General features: G+C 47.8%; 1 protein-coding gene across 3 annotated transcripts in view; it reads right to left on the bottom strand.

Moving 5' to 3' along the window:
- Nucleotides 1–8,501, bottom strand: part of KCNS1 (potassium voltage-gated channel modifier subfamily S member 1) — a 40,475-nt gene extending 31,974 nt beyond the window's left edge. For 2 of the 3 annotated variants that reach the window (XR_008331206.1, XM_053394103.1), the window contains exon 1: nucleotides 7,692–8,501. The gene's annotated coding sequence lies outside the window, so the exon portion shown is untranslated. Of the gene's footprint in view, nucleotides 1–2,416; nucleotides 2,499–7,691 lie in introns of all 3 variants that reach the window. The other variant, XM_053394104.1, reaches the window with a different exon arrangement.
- Between the last annotated feature and the right edge of the window lie 4,066 nt (nucleotides 8,502–12,567).

Genomic DNA, 12,567 nt, shown 5'->3' with positions numbered 1-12,567 from the left:
TGTGAACAAAGTGCTTGGAAGAAGTCCTTAATCTGATTCTGAATCTGCTCTCCATTCTGGCCAGTAAAATCCAGAAAGAATTTGGGCTAGTAACTTCAGGAAGACACTCCTATATTTGGGTTCTTCTTCAGCAGTTAATTACCTACCACATGGTCCTTGAAGAAAGAAAAGAATGTTGATGACTCAGAAAATTACTTGTCTGTGTCTAATTTCCATTTGCGGAAAAGGTAACCAAGCATCTAGGCACCTGTAGGGTGGGTCTTTATCTTCTCCTGTATTCAGGATGGGGCAGACACCTGCCATGTAACGTGGTAGTCACTAGCTTAGATCACAGAATTGTAAAGTTGGAAGGGACCCCAAAGGCTTAAACGTTTTTCATGAAGCCACTTGTAATTACCTGGATGTTGTCTCAAACAGTTTTGTGGATTGTGAGTGGGGAGTTTGCAAACCATTCAAGATTGAAATTAGGAGGAATGGGGAAGATTGAGGATACAGTACATTTGCAGAGGCAATCCTTTCTTTGTTCAAACAGATCAGTTACAGTGACAGAACTGCAGACCTTGCTTGAAGCAGAGGTCCTGGAATCACAATTCCAATGGACAAATCACCGGCAATTACATCCTTGAACTTCACTTGTTTATATGTTTTTAAATGGTTATCAACATATAAAGGGCAGGCTTCCAAATTCTGTGCTGGTCTAGCAACACGGCTGATGTATGCGATCAGCCTCTGAGCTTAATTGCACTATTCATTTTTCTACACAGACTCCTTCTGTGGGAGCAAAGCAAGACGATCGTTTCTGCAAGAACAAACAAAGCAGCAATATTGCTATTTGATTAACTTTTGCATGGACCATGTTCTCATTGAAGCAAACATTAATAATTGGATTTCTTTCCCCTCCCCTTAAAAAATGGTAATTTCAACCTTACAGGCACAGGAATTTGCTAGTGGGACGACGAAGAACCAAACCTGTGTGCCAAAGCCATGATTGTCAAATTGACAATTTCTCCTGATTTTCAATGCATCAGACGATATTTAAATAGTATCATCCTGGAACTAACTTTACAGAGAAGCATATCCAAGCATATCCATATCCAACTCTTCCCCCAAGAGAGATGGGAGTCTTAATTTAGTCACGGGAAGGGAAAGGAAGAGAGCAGAGAAGACAGACAAGGAATGAAAGTGATTAAATGTAGCTGTATCCACTTAGCTAACCTTCAGATGTTGCTTGACTACTACAACAACCATCATTCCTGAATAGTGACCAACACGCTAGGACTTAGGCTATGTTTCTGTTGTGAAGTTGTAGTTGAGCCAAAGCTTTGCAGAGGAAGTGATGCAATGTAAGAGGGAGACCTAAGCATAAAAGGGAGCAAGGGCAAAAAGACAGAGTATTTTAAAAGGGCCAAAGTTCAAGTGGGTTGAAGGAATTTCAGCATAGGTCTCTTAGGTGACCTTTGCATGTGGTTCTCACTGGTGATCTGTCTATTAGATGGATGGAGAACCTGCTGGACTCCCAACAGCCCCAGCCAGTATGGCTAATGGTCAGGAATTATGGGAGTTGTAGTCCATCAACATCTGGAAAACTGCTTGTTCTCCATCCCAGGTCTAGAGCATCAAGTGTATCATGAACCATTTTCAAATTCATGTTTGGCTGGAGTCCAGAAGCTGGAGGGCAGAATGTTTTGGCCTAGCTCTAGGGTTTTAAAACTGACCAGCCGGAGAGATCTAAAGAAGCTCATTGAGATAAAAAAAATAGTCTTTGATTCACATGTAAAAGTAGGCACCGAGGAGACTATGTGTACTGACCTCTTTTAGGAAGCTGTTCTAGATATTGGGTACCACCACTACAAAGTTATCATCCATGTCTCCACCTGCTGTACCTTTGACACCAGGGAGTTTAACTGAGGGCCTCTTGATGCAGAATAAGGTAGATTCAAACGAGGGAGGCAATTGAGATTCTAGTGCCAGGCCATTTAGAGCTGCAAAGGTCAATACCAGCCCCTTGAACTGAGTCTGGAAGCAGAATGGTATCCAGCACAGCTGGCGAAAGATTGATAAAATATGATCCAGTAGAGCAGCTCCAGTCAGGATCCTGCCAGCTGCATTGAGTCAATGGAAGTTTCCAGAGCCTTCAAGGACAGTTCCACATACAGCACACTGCAGGAAGCTAGCCTGGAGGTATCATGAACACACAGAACTAAGGCCAGATGTGCTTTTGCCAGTATAGCTGGCATAAAATATCAAGTTGGTAAAACATGCTCCTGGCCACAATTCTGCTTAAGCAGCAGATCCTAATCCAGGGATACTCCCCAAACTGCAAACCTGCTGCATTTTGTGTAGGAAAGGGCAGAGAGAGGAGAGTGTGATCCTGTCTGAAACATATTGACCACTAGAACCCCCCAACCAACAGTACCTCCGTCTTGCGTGGTTAAGCTTCAGTTTGACCTCATCCAATCCAAAGATGACACCAGTTCAGGGCTTCTAATCTTGCCTCCCTAGGATCAGAAGATGCAAACAAGAGATGTTGCTCAGCGCCATCTGCAAGCAGATGATGTCCTAGCCTGGTCCAAATCCCTGAATGGCCTCTCCCAGCAGATCCACATATGTTAAGGGAACAGGAAACAAGATGGAACCTTGTAGTACCACATTTCCTAAATGCAGTCTCCCACCACCACTTTCTGGGACTGACACATCAGGAGAGGATGGAGCCACTACATCCCACCAAGGTGATTCAGAAGGGTACAATAGTTGATGGTATCATAAGCCACAGAGAGGTGGACCTTTGTTGATGGGCTCCCACCAGCACTTTCAGTTCCAAAAGAAGGCTTGGAACTTGATTGGAAAAGAATATTCTGATTCAAGAAACCTTGAAACTGCTTCACACACTCAAGCACTTTGCCCGATGAAGCACAATAGATCTCATACAGGGTGAAAGCTGTTCAAACTGGCACGATAAAGTTGTGAGGTTGTTGTTTCCCCCCAATACACTCAACCCTTCCACCAGCTGTCGCCAACCTGGTGCCCTCCAGATGTTTTTCCAAAGCTTCCAGAAGACACCAGGTTACCAAAGCCTGACTTGAAGTGTTGCCATGATCTCACCTTCCGTCAGTGAGACATGTACCCGTTTTATAACACAGCTGCCCAGCCTCAGCCTGGCTAACTAATGAAGGATGGGAATAAGCTGTCCACATCCTCCTGGGAAGAACCTACGGAAGAAATCTGATAAATGACTTGCTATGGAAATACATTTTTGAAGTGTACTTTTGAAGCGCACACATACTTCCTCATGTTTTGCAGGAGGAGGAGGCAAAGACTCAGGATGCTCCATGGAAGCCAGAAACGCCACAGCTCAGCTAGTTATGGGAAGCTCACCTCTGCTGAAATGAATCAGCAACTGTGATTTGCAGTGCATTCATTCATTACAAGAAGGGCAACCTGTTTTCTAAGCCAGGTAATTATGAGTTTCAGCAACATCTCTCTAGCCATGAGATCAAGGGAATGCGGTCAAAGGAGGACCATGACTGATGTTTTCCCTTAGTGAACCAGTAGGGAAATCCTGTGCTTGGGAGGTCACCTTCATCCTTATATTTCTGGCCAATTTTGTGGGTTTCCACTTCTTCATGTTCATAAAATATTCTTTTGATGGGGAGGGGAACAGCAGTAAGTCCTGTGGTCTGCTTAATCTTCTTTAAAATCCCTTTAACACACCACCTTTCTACATGCATGCCGAAGTTCTTCACTAGCACTGCCACCAACAATACCAGTTCCTCCTCCCTCTGAGAACATCAGACCGGAGCTCCAGGTCCCCATCATCTAAGCCACATGCTGCTGCTTTGCCTCCAAAAACCTTTTAAATGCTAGAAAGTGTGGCTCCCAGTCCTGCCAGACTAAACATTTCTGCTGCACATCTCTCCTTTCCCACTGATCAAAGGACACCACATATTCATAAGAAGAACCCTAAAAGCCCATCCAGTTAAGCATTTTGTTCCACAGAGACCAGGCATATGCCTCCTGGAAACCCTAAGAGGAGCGTGTTGTTGTTCTCTGGCAAATGGTATTCCACATCCCTTTGTGGCTTGCAAACAATGGTAAATTGCCAACTACATCCTCTCCTCAATCCTGAGCACTTGAATTGCTGTTTCAAGTGAGGTGCAGGAGAGGATTAATAGAACACCCTTTCTGCTTTAGTAAAAGCCTCATTTCCTAGTTCTGAGGCTGGTGCAATTCAGAGATCTTCAAATATGTTCATCAGTAGCAATCGCAAGCTTAATTCTAGAGACCAACAGGCAAATATCTAGTGTATTCCGCTAAAGAATGAACTGGTTTTCAAAAAGTTACTGAAAGCAAAGGGAAGATACCGTATTTTTCGCTCTATAAGACGCACTTTTCCCCTCCTAAAAAGTTAGGGAAAATGTGTGTGTGTCTTATGGAGCGAATGCAGGCTGCGCAGCTTTCGCTGAAGCCAGGAGAGCAAGAGGGATCGGTGCGCACCAATCCCTCTTGCTCTCCTGGCTTCGCTTCGCTGGAGAGGCGCTGCGCAGCTTTCTCTCTCTGTTCAGCGCCCCTTCAGCGAAGCGGGAGGAGAAATGGAAGGGGCTCCGCTTCTCCTGCCGCTTCGCTGAAGGGGTGCTGCATAGAGAGGGAAAGCTGTGCAGCGCCCCTTCAGCGAAGTGGCAGGAGAAATGGAGCCCCTTCCGTTTCTCCTCTCGCTTTGCTGGAGAGACGCTGAGCAGAGAGGGCAAGAATAATTTTTTTCTTGTTCTCCTCTAAAACTACGTGCGTCTTATGGTCGGGTGCGTCTTATAGAACGAAAAATACGGTGAGTGTGAGAGTGCATCGGTCTCAAGGGCTGACTAGAATGGGGTACACATGCCAGTCACCCACCAGTTCCCCTTTAAGCCCCCCACTTTACATGAGGGATGCAGTGTAACTTGCCTCTGGGGGTCAGGAAGCCATCACTAGAAACAGTGACTGGCCACCAAGCCCAGCCCAAATGTTTGCACTCCTGTCTCAATAACTGGTTTGCACAGATTGCCTTGGGCCACATTGGAGATCTCACCCCAAGGGCCTCATGAAGACCCCAAGCCCAGCAGCCAACAGCCCCGAGCTAGAGCAACCAGACCACTTTATGAAGCAGATTAGAGGAGACCAGGAGGAACGAGAGACCAGGAAACACGTTTCTTGCATTTTAATGTCACTCCCAAGGACAGGTAAAGCTGCTACCAGACAGCATCTGATGAACCAGAGTTCTTTACGTCAAACACCACTCCAGACACAGCTGGCTCCCAGGTGTTTCGGGCGGACACGCCGTTACGCAGTTCTTTTGGGGGAGGGAAAAAAGAACATTAAAGGTACACACACAAAAACACACAGCTGCTGGAAGATCAGCGCAGGGATTGGGCCAAGATGGGTCTTCTTAATCCTTGCATACTATTTTCCTGCTGCAATCCCCTTTTACCACACACCACCCCTCCCTCACAGCAGGGTGCAGATGAGACAGAAGCAACAAGGTGTTCCTTCTGCACGCTTCGCCGCAACAACAAGCAACTGAGTCATGCATATAGATTAAAATGCACTCAGTATACCTACAGCTTCGTCCTTCTCTACACCACAGATGAGCCATCTGAATCTTTCCCCCTTCTCACCACTCGGGCAACCGTGTGATACTTGGACGCAGGTACGAAGAAATTTGCAAGACCATGTCTATGTAATTGCCATAAACATTCTGCAACCATTATCACAGGGAAGACTTATAGAAAACCCCTTTTGGTAGTGGGAAGCTGCCTGCGCAGGACGTTCTTTCAGTACATCTATTTCAGTCCATTGGCACAAAAGAGAACCCAGGAAATAGGACCTGGAAACACATGCATGAGGTTTTTCCTGCATGGTCTCATGTGCCAATGCTGCAAACGCCACAGTGCATCTACGCAGGCCATCTTTTGCCAGTCTGGCGCTTGCTGGGACTGATGGGAGCTGTCGCCGCAAACATCTGGAGGGCTCCAGGTTGCAGAAAGGTGGCCCAGGCCATGGGGAATCTATGTGGGTTGTTCAAGGGCACCAGTGACGTTGGAGATGAGGATGCACTGAAAATCAATACGTAAGATACCGCAAAAGCCACACGTGCTCCAATATCACTACTTGTCCCAAACCCTCATCAGTGAAGGTCATGGCTGAGGAAGGATTTCAGCATTCACTCCCCACAGCCAAGCCCAATGTCCCATCGCTTGGATTGCTTCTCAGCAGCAGCCTCACGCAGAATGCTGTTGCAGAGAGCATTTTCTAACCAGCCACTGCCAAAGCCTCCTGGACTTCCACTTTGATAGATACCAACAAAGGGATGAGAGAATTATGTGTACAAAAGACGAGGATGCTTTCTGGACCACCTGAAGCCAGGCAACAAATGGGCCTTATTAGATGCTCATCCCACTTTTCATCTTAAGGAGCTCAAGGTTCTCTACATTTAACCCTCACAACAGCCCTGTGAGGTATGTTAAGGAGCAAGGATGGCAATTGGCACAGGGTTGCCCAATGAGCTTCATTTCCAAGCGTGAAGCTGAACGCAGACCTCCCAGATTCCTGTACCAGCAATCACATCATATTTGTCGTCCACCGGTAATCTAGTTTTTCCCAGCTGGCCCTGCACCAATGCCTTCTAATAGCCAATGAAGGCCCTGAGTTGGCCACTACATTTAGGAGAGGAAGGGGCAGTGCCAAGTTGAATGCCAAGGAAGGGCACAGGAGGCTTGACCTTTGCCTGCTTGCGGATTCCCTACAGGGAATAAGCTTCTGCCAACTAGTTGCATGGAGCCTCTCACTTCATGGCAGGCCATTCCCTCCCTCCACAACCTTAAAAGTTTGCCGAAGGCCCCCCCCCCCCGAGAAAAAGCAGGTGATCCTGGGATCAGATGGGAGAGAGAGATTAAGCAAATCATCTCCAGTGGTCAGTCCCAAAATGAGATCTACAGGGGTGCAGACCTACTTGGACGCAAAGCTGTCTGACTTGGAAGTTTCGTCTCCCTAATACCAGGTTTAACTGCAGTAAAAAAATCACTTTGTGTGTGCTCAGGGACATTCACTTTTGTCAGTTTCATCTCACCTGACTACCGCACTATTTGCCGCTAGGAAAGCTCCGGCAAGATCAGACCCTAATGAAAGCACACACCAGCCTGCAAATCCCACCTCGGGACGCTAAATCCACCTAGATGTGAGAGATGCTTTTCCGCGCCTTCGCTAAGGAGGAACACTCTGCACATGCTCAACAACACTCTTTTCATAAAGACCCTTCAACTTGTACCAGACAGATTGAGCCCTGGCGTTAAAATTGGGTTATTGGGGTGGGGGCGTGCTGCTAAGCCTTGGCTCAAATCAATCTCGGGAAGGGGGCGAAAAAGGCGCTGAGCTAGATAGACCACCTTCGCGTCCCCTCTGGACGAACGAGCTTCACTTGGGCGTGGGGCAGAGACTCAGCCTCGGGGGCACCACGCCCAGCACGAGAAAGACCCAGCCTTCAACCTCAGACCCAATTACATGGGAGTAAACATCACTGACCAATAGCACGTTCTTCCGAGCAAGCATGCCCAGGATCGCGCCATTGCAAGACCGATCCTTCCACCCTCCGCCCTTTATTATTATTAATTAAATTTCTACACCGCCCTCCCCCCGAAGATCCCAGCTAGCGTCCCACCTACCTCTCCGCACAGGTGCCCGCAGGGAGCCGCGGGTGCGTGCCTCTCCCGGGCACAGCCGTTCAGCCGCTGCGCCCTGGCCAGGGGCTCCGGGCAGAGTTGGGCGCGCACATGCCTGGAGGGGGAGGCGCCGCCCGCGATCTGGCCCCGCGCTCCAGCTGAGCCATGTGCGGCTGGGCGGGAGGCGCCCGATTTCCTCTCCTTCCCTCCTCCCGGATCCGGAGCGGAGAGAGCCAGCCCTTTAGCGCCGCCGCCGCTGCTGCTGCCCCGCGCCCTCCTCTTCTCGGCGCCCGGGGCGCCTCCAGCCGCTGCGCGCTGCGCCGCGCCAGGCGATCCAAAAAGGACACCTCCCCAGCGCCGGCGGCTGTACGCCGAAAGTTGCCATTCTGCGCCTTTTTGAAGCTCAGTTCGCCACGCCGCCGACGGCCGCCAGGCGAGACAGCCCGCCTTCTAGGCACCGTCCACAAATTCGCGCTCTGTTTCTCAGAGGGAGAAAGAGGCAAACAAGCGCAGGGATAAGGGATCGCGCCGAGCCTGGTCTTGGAGGCTCCTCCTCGCCCTCTCCCGAGCGGAGAGGCCTGCAACCGAAAGAGGCAGGCAGGCAGACTCATGAGGGAGAAGCCTTCTCCGTGCTCCTTGGAGCCCTGCCTCCGCCGTCTAGCGCCGGGACCATTGGGAAGGCAGTTAATTAGGAGAGATGCGTGGCTGGGGAAGCCTCTGGGCAAACCGGGATGGGATTTGTGCGCCTAAGCGTAAATCAGAGGAAGCGGAGAAGAGAGCGGTTAAGGGAATTGGGAAGGCAGCCGGCGCAGATAATTGCAAGGGAGGGGGAGGTCGGCTGCAGGAACGAGAGAGGAGAACGAGGGGGAGCTGCGGGTGGGGGTGAGAAAGCCCCCCCTTCCCTTTGTTCTCCCTGGGAAGACAAAAGGGATCTGGCAAAAGCTGGAAGAAGAGAAGGGAACCTCTAGGGGAGGAGAGGGATGAAATCGGACAACAGGCCCCGCGACCCTGGCCTTGGCTTCGCGGGGGTTTGGTGAAGAAAAAGAGGCATCATAGAATTGTTCAGGCCCACGATGGCCCTATAGTCCAGCCCCCTACAGTGCAGGACTCTTTTGCCCCTTGTGGGTCTCAAACCCATTAGGAGTGTCGTGCTCTACGCCTCTACCAACTGAACTACTTGTTCTTTTAAATCCTGAAATCACAGGCATTTTTGTGGCTGGGGTGGTTTCCTGAACATCCGCATCTTTGTGGAACCCAGCACTTTGTGGAACGGTTTTTAAAAAAGAATGCAACACAGGGTGGCCGGCTTTTCGTGCCACATTTAAGTGTGGCCAGTCCTGTGAGGGCCAAATGCCACTGAACACACACACACACTTTCTTGCACACAGGATTGCATGCACAACAGCCCTGCACATAACACACACTCCTCACACTTGCAGACTCCTCCACCGCACACACAAACCGGCAGGCGTGCCCTCTGTCTCGTCCTAACCCAGTTCCACCAAAAGAGTAGGTGACAGTGCCGTGCCTGCTGCCCTCACCAAGCCTCTGTGCAAATGGCGATTTGGGAGTTTCAGGAGCTATCTTGAAAACGTGTCTGCTTACTCCAGATCCAACAGAAAAGATTACATAAACCAGTGTCATTTTAAGATTGTAAAAGGTGGTCTTCGTTATAAGCAAATGTGAAATGATGTACATTGGGAGCTGAAAAAATCAAAGGCGGGGGCTGAATGGGTGGTAACTAAATAGGAAAGTGATTGTAAGGTCATGGTGAATAGCTGAATGAAAATATCAACATAAGTTGCAAAGGTGGTAGTTCTGGTTGTCCCACCATAGGGCTGGAAAATGTGCAGAAAAGGGTAATGCAAATGACTAGTGAATCATTTCCTGCTCCACTACAGATGTTCAGCCTATCTCAGCAATGCTGAATATATGCTTGGCAAACCTGCTGCTGTAAAGGGCGTGACTACATAACAGACATTTAAACTGTAATTATCACTGGCGGTAATTTTTGCATCTCACTGCCATTCAACTCCCACCTTACTATTTTCTCCTTTATATCCAGCTAGAATTTCATTTCATGCACCTGACAAAGTGGGCCACCTTATGCCACCATAAATTTGTTTCTCTTTAAAGCACTGCAAGTTGTCCTAGGCTGTTTTGCTGAATGCACGTGGGGTGTGTGGGCTAGATCAGCTTTACTTTGGGAAAAGGGGTGTTTGGGACTTCTTAGTTTAGGGAGGGGAGATACAGCTGAGCTGGGACATGGTATACATGGTAGAGAAAGTGGATAGAAGCTTTTCCTGCGCCTCTCGTAACAGTAGTGCTCTGAATCATCTTGTGAAACGGGTTGGCAGTAGATTCAGAAGAGACAAGCGGAAGCACTTCTTCATAGAGCACATCATTAATTCATGCGCTTGCTGCCACAAGAAGCTACTAGCTTAGGCAGCTAGCTGTAAAAGGGCATCTGGAAGATTCATGGGGAATAAGCTTCATTGATGGCTATTAGCCAAGGCAGTGCTGCAGCCATGTTTGGAAGCAGAATGCCACCAAATACGAGTTGCTACAAGCCAACAGCAGGAGAGGCCTATTGCTTCCATGACTCCTTGTTGGTGACCCAGAAGCATCTGTCAGAAGACTGAGAGACAGGATGCTGGATTAGACAGACCTTTGATCTTGTTATAAAAGTTTACACACACACAGCAGACACACACGCCACAGAAAACCAACCCTTCACCCTTCAAAATTTAGGAAATATCCCTTGAGAAGATTACACATTATTTTAGCACACACAACAATCCTTCAAAAGCCACCTTTGCTCTCCTAAGTATTCTAAATATTTCCTCTGCAGAAAGAAATACTTGGACACCTTTCCCAATACAAATCCTATCTTAAGGGTATATTCTTTTCTGACTGATCATGGACATAGAGGACTCTGAGTCCCTTGAGCAGCTGGGCAGCAAAAACCAACCCCCAATTTTCCTACAACAACCTGATCCAGCAAAGCTTTTCTTGGGGCACATTGTTCAGATGCAGGGAATCATAGAACCATAGACTTGGAAGGGACCCCAAGGTCCAACCCCCTGCAACGCAGGAATATCAACTAAAGCATCAATGACAGATGGCCATCCAACCTCTGCTTAAAAATCTCCAAAGAAGGAGAGTCCACAACCTTCCAAAGGAGTCTGTTCCACATTTTCCACTTTTTTAAAAAAGAGAGAGAGAGAGCATGTGATTTAATACTGTAATGCATTTTCCTTAACTCATATCATTTAATGCCAAACCCCCATATTATTTCAATGCCCCAAAATCTATTTGGAAACCAGCTGAGATGGGTTTTGCATATTGGGTCTGTCAAGCACAGCGAAGAGCTTTTTAGACCTCAGAAGTGGAAGGAAGAGATTCCTTTCTGCTGTGACACGAAGCAAAAAGCTGTTTATTTTTTATTTTTTAATGGTAATCAGGAATGGATGGATCAGCAGCCTGGAAGCCAAGAAGTAAATGCAAGTGAATTCACCTGAGTGGTTGTGTTATGTGGAACTAATTATGGGCACAGATTTCAAGATTTCTCTGCCCTAGGAGACATGAGAAGAACGGGCTGCATTTTAAGTGCATTTAAGTCAGCGTCCTTTTCTAAAAGGTTTGTGTGGGATTGGTTTCATTTCCTGATCTATCTTTTCCAGGCAGTCTTGTTACAGGAGAGAAGATTTGTCCTAATGGGAACTGCTGAATGGTGTTTAAAGGAAGCATCCCAGATTAGGTGTTACTTTAATTCACAGGAGACTCCACTTTGATGAGTTAAGTGTGTGCCCGTAGAGAGAGACAGAGAGAGAATAGAAATTGCCCTTCTGTCAAATTGGGTTCCGCTATTACATCAAGGTGAGATCAATGGAAGATATGTGTGACTGTAATGTGGTGCTGAAATCAATGCTTCCCCCTCCCATCAGTCTGGAGAATATCTGTTTTCTCAACCTTTTGGCCAAGTGAAAACATTCACTATGTTAATTACAATGTCAGGGATGAGGCACCTCAGCCCCAGGGGGCACATGTGGTCCTTGAGGCATTTTTAACTGGCCCTCACACACCTTGGGCAACACCGCACAGCAGCCCTGCTTTACATTTTCCCTCAATATTTTCTTTGAGCACTGATAATGTGACTTGCTTGCCTGGATGAAGAATAGAGAGGGATGTACGAATGAAGAAACTAACCTGCTGTAAAAATGTAAAATATAAACAAAGGAAAGGAAGAGAGTTCATATTTATTGTTCTATTAGTTTTGTCTCTGGCCAAGACCACCTCCGGCATGTGGCCCTCGGAAGCTTGCCTGGAAGAAAATGTGGCCCTCGGTTTGGAAAAAGTTCTCCGCCTCATACTAGACTTGTAGTAATAATAATATTATTATAATTTATTATTTATACCCCGCCCATCTGGCTGGGTTTCCCCAGCCACTCTGGGCGGCTTCCAACAGAATATTAAAATATAATAATCTATTAAACATTAAAAGCTTCCCTAAACAGGGTTGCCTTCAGATGTCTTCTAAAAGTTTGGTAGTTATTTTTCTCTTTGACATCTGGTGGGAGGGCGTTCCACAGGGCGAGTGCCACTACCGAGAAGGCCCTCTGCCTGGTTCCCTGTAACTTGGCTTCTCGCAGTGAGGGAACCGCCAGAAGGCCCTCAGAGCTGGACCTCAGTGTCCGGGTTGAATGATGGGGGTGGAGACGATGGGGATGTAAGGCACAGTGAGAAGTTTACCTGTGCTAGCCCTAGAGAAATGAAGGGATACACCGGTGTAAGTCCTTCATCCTGGTTCACTGCAGCCAAGGCCAGTGTAAATCCTAAGAAAATACATTTCAGGGGTGTGGGGGGACTGGGCAAGGGG

The sequence above is a fragment of the Podarcis raffonei genome, chromosome 6, assembly GCF_027172205.1.
Source record: "Podarcis raffonei isolate rPodRaf1 chromosome 6, rPodRaf1.pri, whole genome shotgun sequence".
Lineage (NCBI taxonomy): Eukaryota > Metazoa > Chordata > Lepidosauria > Squamata > Lacertidae > Podarcis > Podarcis raffonei.
The sequence above is the reverse complement of the archived record's forward strand: the minus strand, read 5'-3'. Positions and strand labels throughout refer to the sequence as shown.